Below are 13,347 nucleotides of genomic sequence, written 5' to 3' on the forward strand. Positions count from 1 at the left end.
AGGTAGATCTGTTTATAGCCACTTCATCTCTAAAATCTGGAACTCCCTTCCAGCACACATAATAAATAACAACTCCACCACCCAATTCAAAAAACTACTCAAAACACACTTCCTGAATCACAGATTATGTACCTGTACTACCCCTGGATAGTAACTCATATGTCTCTGTTTCTAGCAATTAGACTAATAGCTTATCTACTCCTTTTTTAATGTCTGAATGGGGTAATAGTATCACTGAACACTGTAAAGAAACCTAAAGGACATAATATGTCTCTCGTGTAGAAATCCGTTATGAGGTAATCTACTCTATCTTCCTTCTATACTTGAAATAAACACCTCTATAACATGTATATATTACTGTAGCCTGTGAATGTTGGCAAATACACTCTTTGGTTAACTCACTATTTTATATGTACTATACTTCTATAAGATGTATAAAGATTGTGTGCTCTATATATTGTTTAATGAACGTTTTGGTTAACCTGTCTTTCTCTCATTAATGATTTTACTGCTCTGGAGCGTTTCTCCCTGGGCCTCCACTGAAAATGGACATATATCCAGGTGGACTCTCCCGGGTAACAAAAATAGAATAAATAAAGTGATGATAAAGTTAAATAATGTGATTGTTAAGCAAATAATAAAGAAGAACGGAAGCATTTCAGATGGTAGTCTAGGCTTTGTGATGAGTATGGTAACCTTCATCATAAATCATTTTAGTTAATCTCCTTGTATTTCAGTAAACAAAAGTATCCCCATTCCCAAGGACTAAACAGTGGGGAAAGACAGGCTTAGACAATGGTTTTGGAAAGCTCTTCTAAACAGTTGGTAAGTACTACACCTCAAAATTAATAAGAACATCTAAAACATATAACAGCTGCAAATATAGACAAAGGAAAACAGCTGCATGTGTTAAGTAAGCAGCATGTGTCTATATATATATATATATATGCCTATACTGGTTGTCAAATGATTAAAAATTATTTTTCAACCTTTATAGCTGTACAGTTGTTGTTTGTATAGCTGTTTTTATAGTTGTTTTAAATCTGCATTTATAGATATTTTATTACATCTGCTCTTATATCTGTATTTACATCTGCCCTTACAATGGCTTGAAATATTACATTGTGTGATTTTTTAATTCTTTTATTTTTAATCTTTCTCAATTTTAAGGGCAACTATTTATTGATGTCATTTATTGATGGTATTTGTTCATTGTATACTCAGTTCAGTATTATTATTATTATCATTATTATTTTTAACATCCACTATATACATTAAGTTATTATAATGAGTTATTACAATGTGATACTATACTTACATTACATCATAGTACATACATGTTTAAATAGACATAATACGGGCATACATGTATATATGTATTCACACAACACTATATACATATCTTCTGTTGTTATACAGTATTTCCTATATACACTCTTACATATATTTATATTTATTTATTTATATAGTATATTCTATTTCTTATGGGACATAATCAATTTACATTAATCAATTTATATTATACACACATACATTTTATATTCATATATACACATATATATATATATATATATATATATATTAATATTATATTTATATATTTATATTTATATATATACTTATTTATATTAATATTTACTCAACACTATGTCTATATGCATATTTTTGACTCACAATACAAGTTTTTAGAGAATTTGTTCTTGAGCCTCTGTTTATTTAATTTCACTATGAATTTATTAAAATATCAATTTCACTATGAATTTACAAAAATATTTATTATAAAAGTATTCATTAATTAGCAACATTGAACGATGATTGTTTTTTAGTATTGGTTATCCCAACATATTCAGGAGCACTACGCTAAGAAAAGGAATGTCTCTTTAAATGTGGTTAATTGTTACATTAGTTAATTAACTAATTAGACATGCTATTGGAAGGTATATAAAAATGTAAATGAACAATGTTAAATAGATTCTGATGAAGTCTCCGTAAAGGAGACGAAAGCGCTTAATCTATGTGTTTTTGGTCTATGGATTTTGTTTTTGGATTTTAACATTAAACTGCAGAAATATTCCTCGTCTCGTTGATGGTATATATTCAAGGTGAAACAAGAATTGAAGAGGATTTAATAAGGGCAGCCTGAATAGTGCTGGAGCAGTGACTTTTGGAGATTTCCCTTTTCAGTAATGTAGTGCGATCTTGGAGTTGATATATTTAAGTAGGGAGGGTGTTGGCGGTACAAGTTGATGTAGCCCCCCTGCTACGGATGTTTAGTTTTGCTTTTTGTTGTTTTTTTTTAATTTTTCTTCAGTGTTTGAACTTTTACAAATTCGAACATATTGTCTCGGCCATATGTGGCCCGAACTTGTAAAAGTTCGATCTACTGAAGTATATATATATATATATATATATATATATATATATATATATATATATATATATTGATGTTATACTAATAAAAGTAAAGATGGAGAAAGGCACAAATAATTTCATGAACTTGAAAGAAAATATAGAAAACACAAGTGCATCAGTGCATGTCCTTAAAAATGCCAGATTAAGACATGAGCTTCAGAAAACCAATGAAAAAACAAGTGAGGAAAGTTTAGCTGCCAAAAATTAAAGTTAAGCAGGAAATATTGAAATATGAAATGAAGCAAGAACTAGCATAAAGGCATTGTTACAGTTTGCTATAATATCAATAAGAAAGTAGTCAGCGACAAAGACAGTCGGGAAAGACATCCCAAACTGGATGCAGACTTGAAAAGAGACAAAGAAAGGGACTTAGGCCTGGGTTCTAAAGGAAGAACAAAATCTCCACTGTGTATGCGTTTTGTAAACACTGTGAAGGGCTCCTTGTCACAAGAGTAGATGTATTGGAGAGCCAGAGAGCCGGCAGAAGGCTACTGTTTTAACAAGTGAGCCAAGTGAACAGGAGGCAACATGATTACAAATTCTAATATATCATGATTACAAATTCTCATGGATTACCAGCTACATAAGTTAATACATAGAACTTTGATACAAGGTGTGTATGGAGCGGTGAAGAATGTTGTTTATCCAATGTCTGCTTTTCATTTTTGAGCCAAGTAATTAAGTTTTGGTTTTATTTATTCTGATTATGTTGTATTTTAAAACCATATCTATGTTGGCTGAATGAATCATTTTGTGTAGATTTTGCTAAAAGAAAATAATAAACATCAGACTGATATTACAACTTGAAACACAAACATTTAGTTTGTTCAGTAATTAGTAATTAAAACAGAAATTGTTGAGCTTATCCTCACCGAGGATATCACATATGTTAAACGCTCAAAATTTATGGATTGATTCATCCATTTGCTTTGTTGCTTGCTGGCTGGCTTTTGTTGTCCGGGAAAGTCAAACTGCGTGGAACACCCCTTTTCATAGGGAGGTGAGGGGGAAAAGCTTCAAAAAATACAGCATGCATACATACATATGTAGTGTGATAACTTGATTGAGAATACAATAATGAAAAGCCTTTTTTAAGACTATTTTATTGAATTATTTGTTATCTGTAGGAAGACATAGATTAAATAGTGTGGCTAGAAGCAGTGTCGGACATAAGTATGTACACCTCATTAAGCTGTCATAACAAAACAGGTTGGGCACTAGGCTGATAGTAGAAGGATATATAGGAAGGTAGTAAGAGAACAGCATACATATTGTCAAAGAATATGTACTAAAATCTGAAAGCACTTGAATCCATATTAATGAGATTACTGTGGTTCTTTGTATAATATGGGAAGGGGAGGGGAGTGTATTTAAGTCATTTTTATCACCCCTGTAAGCTGCACAATGTATGCACTGTGGAAGTATGGCATACAGCTACTTGGACTGTTTAAGGCAAAAACTGGGCATTTCTGAGCCTTAATTATGATGATGATAATGGTGATGAAAATGTGTTCTTTAAGAAAATAAGACCGTTGACAGTAAATTGAATGCATCCAATTTGCCCAGGTCTTACAAGTAAGTTTTACCTGCGTAAAGAATAATTATTATATAATATTTTTTAAAATATCCAGTTCCAGAAGAGGTGGCAAGTATTATATTAGTGGAACAATCTTTTAAATGGAATGGATAGACTTAAATGATATACCATATTTAAAGCTTATTTTTGAGTGCATTTAGGTGTATTTGGAACTAATTAATTTAGAAAGGTAAACTGTGTTTAAACAAACAAAAAAAGAAACTCATTTTCATATGACACCCTAAATGGTTAACAATTGTTTAGCAAACTAAAGTCAAGACTAGAACCCAGCAGCTTACTACTTTTAAAAATGCATTACAGAAAGCCTCTGCATGGTTTACCAGTAAGGACTATGAAGCTAATATTGCTACCGCTTTCTCCATGGTTTTCTTCACCTAGTAAAAACTAATCAGCCCTTTTCTGGTTCATCTCACTAATCCAAGAGCAACAATATTATACAAACTTTCACATAAATAATTCAGCCTTACCTTGGATTCTTTTGTTTTATCAACATATTTCTCTCTCTGTCAGTAAAGTATTATCACAGCAACATCAGGCTTACAGAACTACAAGCTTTCTTACCCCAAAATACTTGGAATGCAAATCCTAATATATGCTGTTACCCAAACTAGAAACACTCTGCATCATATGTAGTACTGCTACTTTGCAAAGAACACCCCGGATGATTTGTAGATTCATAATCTTATGTAAGACTCTTACCACTGTGATCTACTAAACTCTACCAACAGACCTGCAGTCACAGAAAAAGTCATCATCATCTTTCGGCTTTTCCCATTAGGGGTCGCCACAGTGGATCATCTGTTTCCATTTCTTCCTGTCCTCTGCATCTTGCTCTGTCACACCAACCGCCTGCATGTCCTCTCTCACCACATCCATAAACCTTATCTTAGGCCTTCCTCTTTTCCTCTTACCTGGCAGCTCCATCCTTAGCATCTTTTTCCCAGTATACCCATCATCCCTCCTCAGCACATGTCCTAAACCAACGCAATCTCGTCTCTCTTGCTTTGTCTCCAAACTGTCCAACATGAGCTGACTCTCTAATATACTGATTCCTAATCCTATCCATCCTAGTCACACCGAGTATAAATCTTAACATCTTTAACTCTGCCACATCCAGCTCTGACTCCTGCCTTTTTGTCAATGCCACTGTCTCCAACCCATATAACATAGCTGGTCTCACTACCCTCTTGTAGACCTTCCCTTTCACTCTTACTGGTACCCGTCTGTCACAAATCACTCCTGACACTCTTCTCCACCCATTCCACCCTGCCTGTACTCTCTTCTTCACCTCTCTTCCACATTCACCATTACTCTGAACTGTTGATCCCAAGTACTTAAACTCGTCCACCTTTACCAACTCTACTCCCTGCATCCTCACCATTCATCTACCCTCCCTCTCATTTACACACATATATTCTGTCTTAGCCCTGCTGACCTTCATTCCTCTGCTTTCTAGAGCATATCTCCACCTCTCCAGAGTCTCCTCAACCTGATTCCTACTCTCACTACAGATCACAATGTCATCTGCAAGCATCATAGTCCACGGGGCCTCCTGTCTAATCTCATCTGTCAACCTGTCCATCACCACTGCAAATAAGAAAGGACTCAGAGCTGATCCTTGATGTAATCCCACCTCCACCTTAAACGGATCTGTCACTCCCACTGCAGTCCTCACCACTATCACACTACCCTCGTACATATCCTGTACCACTCTTACATACTTCTCTGCCACTCCCGACTTCCTCATACAGTACCACAACTCTTCTCTAGGCACCCTGTCATATGCTTTCTCCAAGTCTACAAAGACACAATGCAACTCCTTCTGACCTTCTCTGTATTTCTCCAATAACACTCTCAGAGCAAACATTGCATCTGTAGTGCTCTTTCCTGACATGAAACCATACTGCTTATCACTAATCATCACCTCCCTTCTTAACCTGGCTTCTACTACTCTTTCCCATAACTTCAAGCTGTGACTGATCAATTTTATCCTTCTGTGGTTACTGCAGCTCTGCACATCACCCTTATTCTTAAAGATAGGTACCAAAATACTTTTTCTCCACTCCTCAGGCATCCTCTGACTTTCCAAAATTTCATTAAACAATCTAGTTAAAAATTCCACTGCCATTTCTCCTAAGCACCTCCATGCTTCCATTGGTATGTCATCTGGGCCAACAGCCTTTCCATTCTTCATCCTCTTCATAGCTGTCCTTACTTCCTCCTTGCTAATCTGTTTCACTTCCTGATTCACTATCCCCACATCATCCAACCTTCTCCCTCTCTCATTCTCTTCATTCATCAGCCTCTCAAAATACTCTTTCTATCTACTCAACACACTCCCCTCTCTTGTGAGTACCTTTCCCTCACTATCCTTTATCACCCTTACTTGCTGCACATCTTTCCCAGCTCTGACCCTCTTTCTAGCCAATCCATACAGTTCCTTTTCTCCCTCTTTAGTGTCCAATCTCTCATACGACTCTCCATATGCCTTATCCTTAGCTTTCGCCACCTCGCTCTTTGCCATGAGCCTCATCTCCTTATACTCATGTCTACTTTCTTCATCTCCTTGACAATCTCACTTCTTCTTCACCAGCCTCTTCCTCTGTATACTCTCCTGTACTTCCTCATTTCACCACCAGGTCTCCTTGTCCTCCTTCCTCTGTCCAGATGTCACACCAAGCACCTTTCTAGCAGTCTCCCTTACTAGTTCTGCTGTAGTTACCCAGCTATTCGGTAGCTCTCCACTGCCTCCCAGTGCCTGTCTTAACTCTTCCCTAAACTCCACTTCACAATCACCCTTTTTTAACTTCCACCATTTAATCCTTGGCACTGCTTTCACACTCCTCCTCCTCTTCTTGATCACCAACGTCATCCTACAGACCACCATTCTATGCTGCTTAACTACACTTTCCCCTGCCACCACTTTACAGTCTCCAGTCTCCTTCAGACTGGCCCTCCTACATAGGATATAATCCACCTGTGTGCATCTTCCTCCACTCTTGTACATCACCCTATGCTCCTCCCTCTTCTTAAAATACGTATTCACCACAGCCATGTCCATCCTTTTCGCAAAATCCACAATCATCTGACCTTCTGCATTCCTCTCCTTAACACCATACCTACCCATCACTTCCTCATCCCCTCTGTTCACTTCACCAACATGCCCATCAAAGTCCGCTCCAATCACTAGTCTCTCACCCTTGGGTACACTCACCACAACTTCATCCAACTCACTCCAAAATTTCTCTTTCTCATCCATCGCACACCCAACTTGTGGAGCATATGCACTAACAACATTCATCATTACACCATCAATTTCGAGCTTCATAAACATCACTCTGTCAGACACTCTTTTCACGTCTAAAACACTGTTGGCATATTGTTCCTTTAGTATAACCCCTACCCCATTTCTCCTGCCATCCACACCATGATAGAACAATTTTAACCCATTTCCTAAACACCTGGCCTTACTTCCCTTCCATCTGGTCTCTTGCACGCACAATATATCAACCTTCCTTCTCTCCATCATATCAGCTAGCTCTCTTCCTATACCAGTCATACTGCCAACATTCAAAGTTCCTACCCTCACTGCTACACTCCTAACCATTCTCCTCTCTTCCTGCCTTCGGGCATGCGTTCACCCTCCTCTTCTCCTTCGGCCAACAGTAGCCCAATTTCCGCCAGCACCCTGTTGGCTAACAGTACTGGTGGCAGTCATTGTTAACCCGGGCCTCGACCAATCCAGTATGGAAATATGAAATTTTTGCACCATAAGTGATGTGGCAGAATTTGTATGCCGGATGCCCTTCCTGATGCAACCCTCCTCAATTATCCAGGCTTGGAACCGGCACAAAGAAATGCACTGGCTTGTGCATCCCCAGTGGCTGGGTTAGTCACAGAAAAAGTAATTTTGCTATTTTATACTGTTAACTTCAGATTACTCAAAAACATTAATCCTCTTCTAACTCTCAGACCTCAGCCTAAAACCATACATCTGCCCTATTAAATGCCACACTTCTGGGATGCATTCTCTTTGCTACCCAGCTTTTGCCTTAGTGCTACAGTACCAAAGCAGCCCTTTGCAGGCTCTTTCTAGCTGTGTGGAATTTTACCCCTTCACTCATCAAATCTATTCTGTGTAGAATAACTTGTAGAACACTCCTCCTTATTCGGGTCTATATGAGAACACCGAACGTTCAAAATTTAGAGTGGTCTAATATCGAACCCTATGAATTGAAAATTTAAAACATTGAACATACAGAACAGCAATTTTTTTCCTAGGGAAAAAATTTGCTGTTCCAAAACACATACACACAACACAAGCACAACAAACAAACAGCAATCCACACGCATACACCTAAACTCTTACATCTAACCCTATACTAAACTATACATACACCACTAACTATCCACTTACCTTAATCCAAACCCTAACCCTAAGGTCCATCACTATCACACAGTCACCTCACTCGCACCCTAACCCTAACTCACGTACCCCGCCCTAACCCTCACATCCACACAGTTGCACACTTACCTGACCCGAGCCCTAACCCTAACTCACCTAACCCACTCTAACCCTCACGTCCACACAATCGCACACTTACCTGAACCAGACCCGTAACTTTCCACCACAGCACTGAAAATACCGAAGCAACAGAAACTGACAACCAAATTCTTTCCCTAGGAAAAAATTTGGTTTTCTGTTTCTTCGAGATTTTCAGCATTTGCTGAAAATGGGTCGATATTAGAACACTCAAAATTTTGAACGTTCGTTGTTCTAATATAGACCCCCTTAGTTACCTAATATAAGCTCTTAAATGCAGTTTTTTCCCCCAAACAGTTTATACTACTATAAATATTCCCTTTCTTCTGGAAACCATGTTGCTGTTCTTTGCACTCCTTTCTGAAATACCCTACCTCAGCAGGAAGTTCTCTCCTAAAAACAGGCATTTTGTGCAATGTGTAGCAATAGTCAAAGTGTGATGACAGACAGAACCCTACATCACAGATCTTCTGGGAAATGTATTAGAGAGACCAAGATTACATCTGCACATGATTTATTAGAAAGTAGAGGAATCTACCTTTCCATTGCAGTATATGCAATTAGATGTTAAATATTACAGTCTGATGCATTTACTATGTTGGCTGATGGATAAGAATTATTGTGATAAGCACCACCTGTACATAAAATGATTTGGGTTCCCATTAACAAGCTATATTCTATACTAGGGACATAAATAGAGAACATGTTAGAGTCTTTCATGCCACATTGCTTCTGGATTATGTTACAGCAAGCGAATCACAGGCCTAACCTATCTGTACTTCCATCACTGAATATTAACTTGCATGTACACATCTGTACCTCGTGTTTTCTATGCTAAAGGATCTGTAGATATGTGCCATATTTCTGTGACTGTAATATTTCACACATATGTTTTTATACTGTACAAAGCACAACACCTCTTGACTGTCTCTGAGTGTCCCTTATAGCAAAAAAAAAAAATGTTTTCTTGGTTAATCAAGGAGGCTTGCAGTTGATCAGTAATCCCAGCATTTATAGTTTTCTTCTTCTTCAGAAAATGCATTTTGATGCAAAATTACTGTAGTGTCATCTTGCTAGATAAACTTGAGTGATATTTAGAAATTGTTCCTGAATTCTGTGCCATTGTTATTGTTGCCCTAGTATTTTCACTTTGTCAATTTATCTTCAGCAAAGAAGTTGAGAGGCTTTGCAAGGCACTGTGTCACTTGCCATTAGTTTATCCTCTAATACAGTTCCAAATGGTACCCAGAGTTTTTCATTATATAGCAAGTCCAAATCATTGAACTGAAATACTGCATTTTTTCTTTCCAGTAAATTTCAGTTTGAATAGGATAAATAATCTATTAAAAGCACAGACATTCATTCATATTAATTGACAATGTGCCGACCTTGCTGACAACTAAAAAATGTAGAGTTCTTTACCCCCGTAATAGTTAAAGCCTTGTGAAGATTATTTTTAAATGAGTAAAAGAATTCACAGTAAATTAAATAAATCTAGCACAAGAAGTTTTATTAATGTCTTTGAGAATGCTTAAGAAAACAACTGAAATAATGATTAAAATGCAAATTAACAGCAGTCTTCTTTCAGTGATAGAAGTACTTGAAATAACTCTAATGAATATTAACTACAAAATACACCTTTAGATCCCATTCCACATAAATACATATTTTTAAACAAAAGTGTTTTCCTTGGCAATGACCTACTGACTTTGTGCAGTACAGCCTGTGTGAAAAAATCCGCAGTGACAGGTGTAATTACAATGTGAATGAAATCGTTTTACTGCATAATGAGATTGGATTCAAGTGAAAGCTGAATAGTAAGTCGTGTCCAAGTTAATTAACCTTGACAATGATAAAGTTTTCGTTTGAGAGTATATCAGCTGCCCAAGTATTAATTCATAGACAAATCATCCTATAACTTTTACAATACAGTCATAGACCAGCTTTTTGAATGCATTTACTAAGTCTTATGAGAGTTCTGTTGAAAAGTGCTGGTTTGATCCTAAAATATAAAGACGTGTGCTTAAAATGATAATTGATGCCAACTAGTAAGTCAGGCTACAGTGCAAACAGGAGACTTAACAGGAAATTCTGGGAACATAAGGGATGCTTGGTTCAATACTATATGTTCATTTTTTTTCAAACGAAGTATGCAAAATGGCAATCAGAATGTTTACTGCATATAACAGCTCTTTGTTTTTCAATGACAAAGCTGTATAAATTGCAAAGCAGCTAGGTGGAAAATTTTAAATCACACAATGTTTTACATAAGTGTAATCAGAGACAAGGATAAGGTAATATACAGAATTGTGCTGCCATTGCAAATGATGAGTAGCAAATTCAAGGTTAAACCCTAAAACTGTTATTTAAAAACACTGCCAGTATTTACATTTATTTTGAAGCAATCAAGTTAATGGAAATGTAATGAATGTTTTTTACAGTTTCAAAGATTTCCATAAATGGCTGGATCTCCAGTACTTCTTATAGTATTTTCCTGATAGTGTCAATTTGCCTTCAGTTATGACATATTTTGTAAAATTTTGCATTGCTACATATAATCATAGCATAGCAAAAATGTTTGATATTCATACAGTTGAGATATTTTCCAAAACTGATTAAATATTTAATAGTACAAATGGTTTTCTATATTTTCCTATTTGGTACTTGATCAGTCCTCTTCCTAGGATATAGGTAAAGGCACTGTTTTGTCACTGCATGGCAAATATTTTGTGTCAGGATGGTTTTTAACTTTTTGTGTGTGTACCTTAAGCTTTGCTAACTATATAAGGTATGGTGCCACATAACATGTCACAAAAAAAAAAAAAAAACACACACAACAGGATCTTTGCATGGTAATGTGATAAATTTAGAATTATACAATGACTGGTCATTTATATTCCAAACAAGCATGCTGATCAGTCAGCCCAATCAGCGTGCCCGTTGGAAATCCTAGCGTATACCAATGGAAAAAAGGTCTGGTCTCCTGGACTTTTCTCCATTACTATATACTATAAGTTTAATTTTTAAAACAAAAAAAAAAATCTGTTATCCAGACTCTGGACATAACAAAGAGACAGGATGGAGAAAATACTAGGAAAATCAGGTACGTTATTCAAAACTAAAGACACATACCTGATTTTCCTTGTATTTCCTCCATTCTGTCTCTCTCCTACCCGTAAACTGTCTGAAACTTTTTTATTAAAAAAAAAACAAAAAAAAAAACAGAGCAACGGAGACAGTCTTCTCTCTGTTGCTTCCTTTCCAAAGCACTAATGTACTGGGGTATGCATGGGAACGTAAGTCCCAGACACATGCACAGTACATCAAAAAAAGGCACCAGGATATTACCAGCCATGGAAGGCTAGCACTGTGCCATTATACAGAGACATTATTTAAGAAAAGTAAGTATTTTTTTCTTAAAAAATGTAATTGTATAATAGCAATAACTGACTCCGTGGTATAGTATATTAAGATATACCCACAGTTGGCTTTATTTAATATCTCAGGCTTCGCTCTCATGATTAAACCACACCAACCATGGGTAAATCTTAATATATCACATCAACATCATTGGTTATTGCTTAAATAGACACATATATAATGCATCAGTATTAGGTAACATTAATTTATAACACAATATATGCAATATATATGAGATAATTCAAGTTACAAAAAAAATCTGAATGCTGAAAAATTGTTCACCTATTTCCTGCGATGAGATGCTTTTGGGGAAGACAAAATGTAGTTAAATATCTGAGTGATGCCACAGGTGCAACAATATGAAATCAGAAGCAGATAAACAGATAAATTGTACTTGAGTAGTATTTATTGGCATGTGATAAAACTAATTATTTTTTTATTGAATTAGCAGCACTGAAATTGATTAGTGCTAGCTGAGAAATAAATACTTCTCAATGACTAAGTAATAATCCATTTAAATTTTAAGTCTTTCTGTGTCATTTGTGAGTCTTATAAGCATTATTACTTACTTTTGGAGACATAAATATCCAGTTTCTGAAAGCATACTGAAATACTGATTATTTTTATGAATCATGAAATTGAAGCTGTATATTAACATTCATGTGGAATCGGGTTCACTATTTAAGACCACTGCCTCTCACCTCCAGGGTATTTGGTTCAGTCCTGATCACCAGTCAGACTTTGAATGGTTGCCGATTGTCTGCATTAGTATTTTCTAGATACTCTGATTTCCTCACTTGAATACATCATTGTCAGTGGAAGTAATTTTGATATGTTGCCTATTCCCTAATGATATTTTCTGTAACAAAAGTAGAGTGAGAGCTTTTTATCTATGAAGGAGTGTTAATAGAATTTGTTTTTCTAACTACTTTACCCTCTAAAGTACAAAGGAATCTGTTTCTATCATTGTATAAAGAAAATGAATACAGTCTGTAGACCACTGTGCATTCAAAAGTGAAAAAAGGGTTGGATTATTTAAACGCACCACAAAGTTAATAATATCAGCTTTGTCATCCTGCCAAATAAAGAATAAATCATCAGTGTTATAAACCTACCTTCTTATGTACTTCCAGAATTCTGAAGAATACATACTTTTCTATTCCCATGAATTTTGTACCAAGTTTAAATGTATTTTCTTATACAGTTTGAGTCTTTTAAACAAACTTGGACAACTATTTGTGAGAAAAATCTTGTTTTTATGATTTTCTTTGATTTTTTCCTGTCACAACATCTCAGTGAAAAGGGAACTGTAGTCTATAATGGTCAGTGTCCAGGAGCTTTCTGTTAAATTTGATAAACTTGAAATCAAAATAGA

Source organism: Protopterus annectens, chromosome 2.part0 (assembly GCF_019279795.1).
Source record: "Protopterus annectens isolate FY-2018-M chromosome 2.part0, PAN1.0, whole genome shotgun sequence".
Lineage (NCBI taxonomy): Eukaryota > Metazoa > Chordata > Ceratodontiformes > Protopteridae > Protopterus > Protopterus annectens.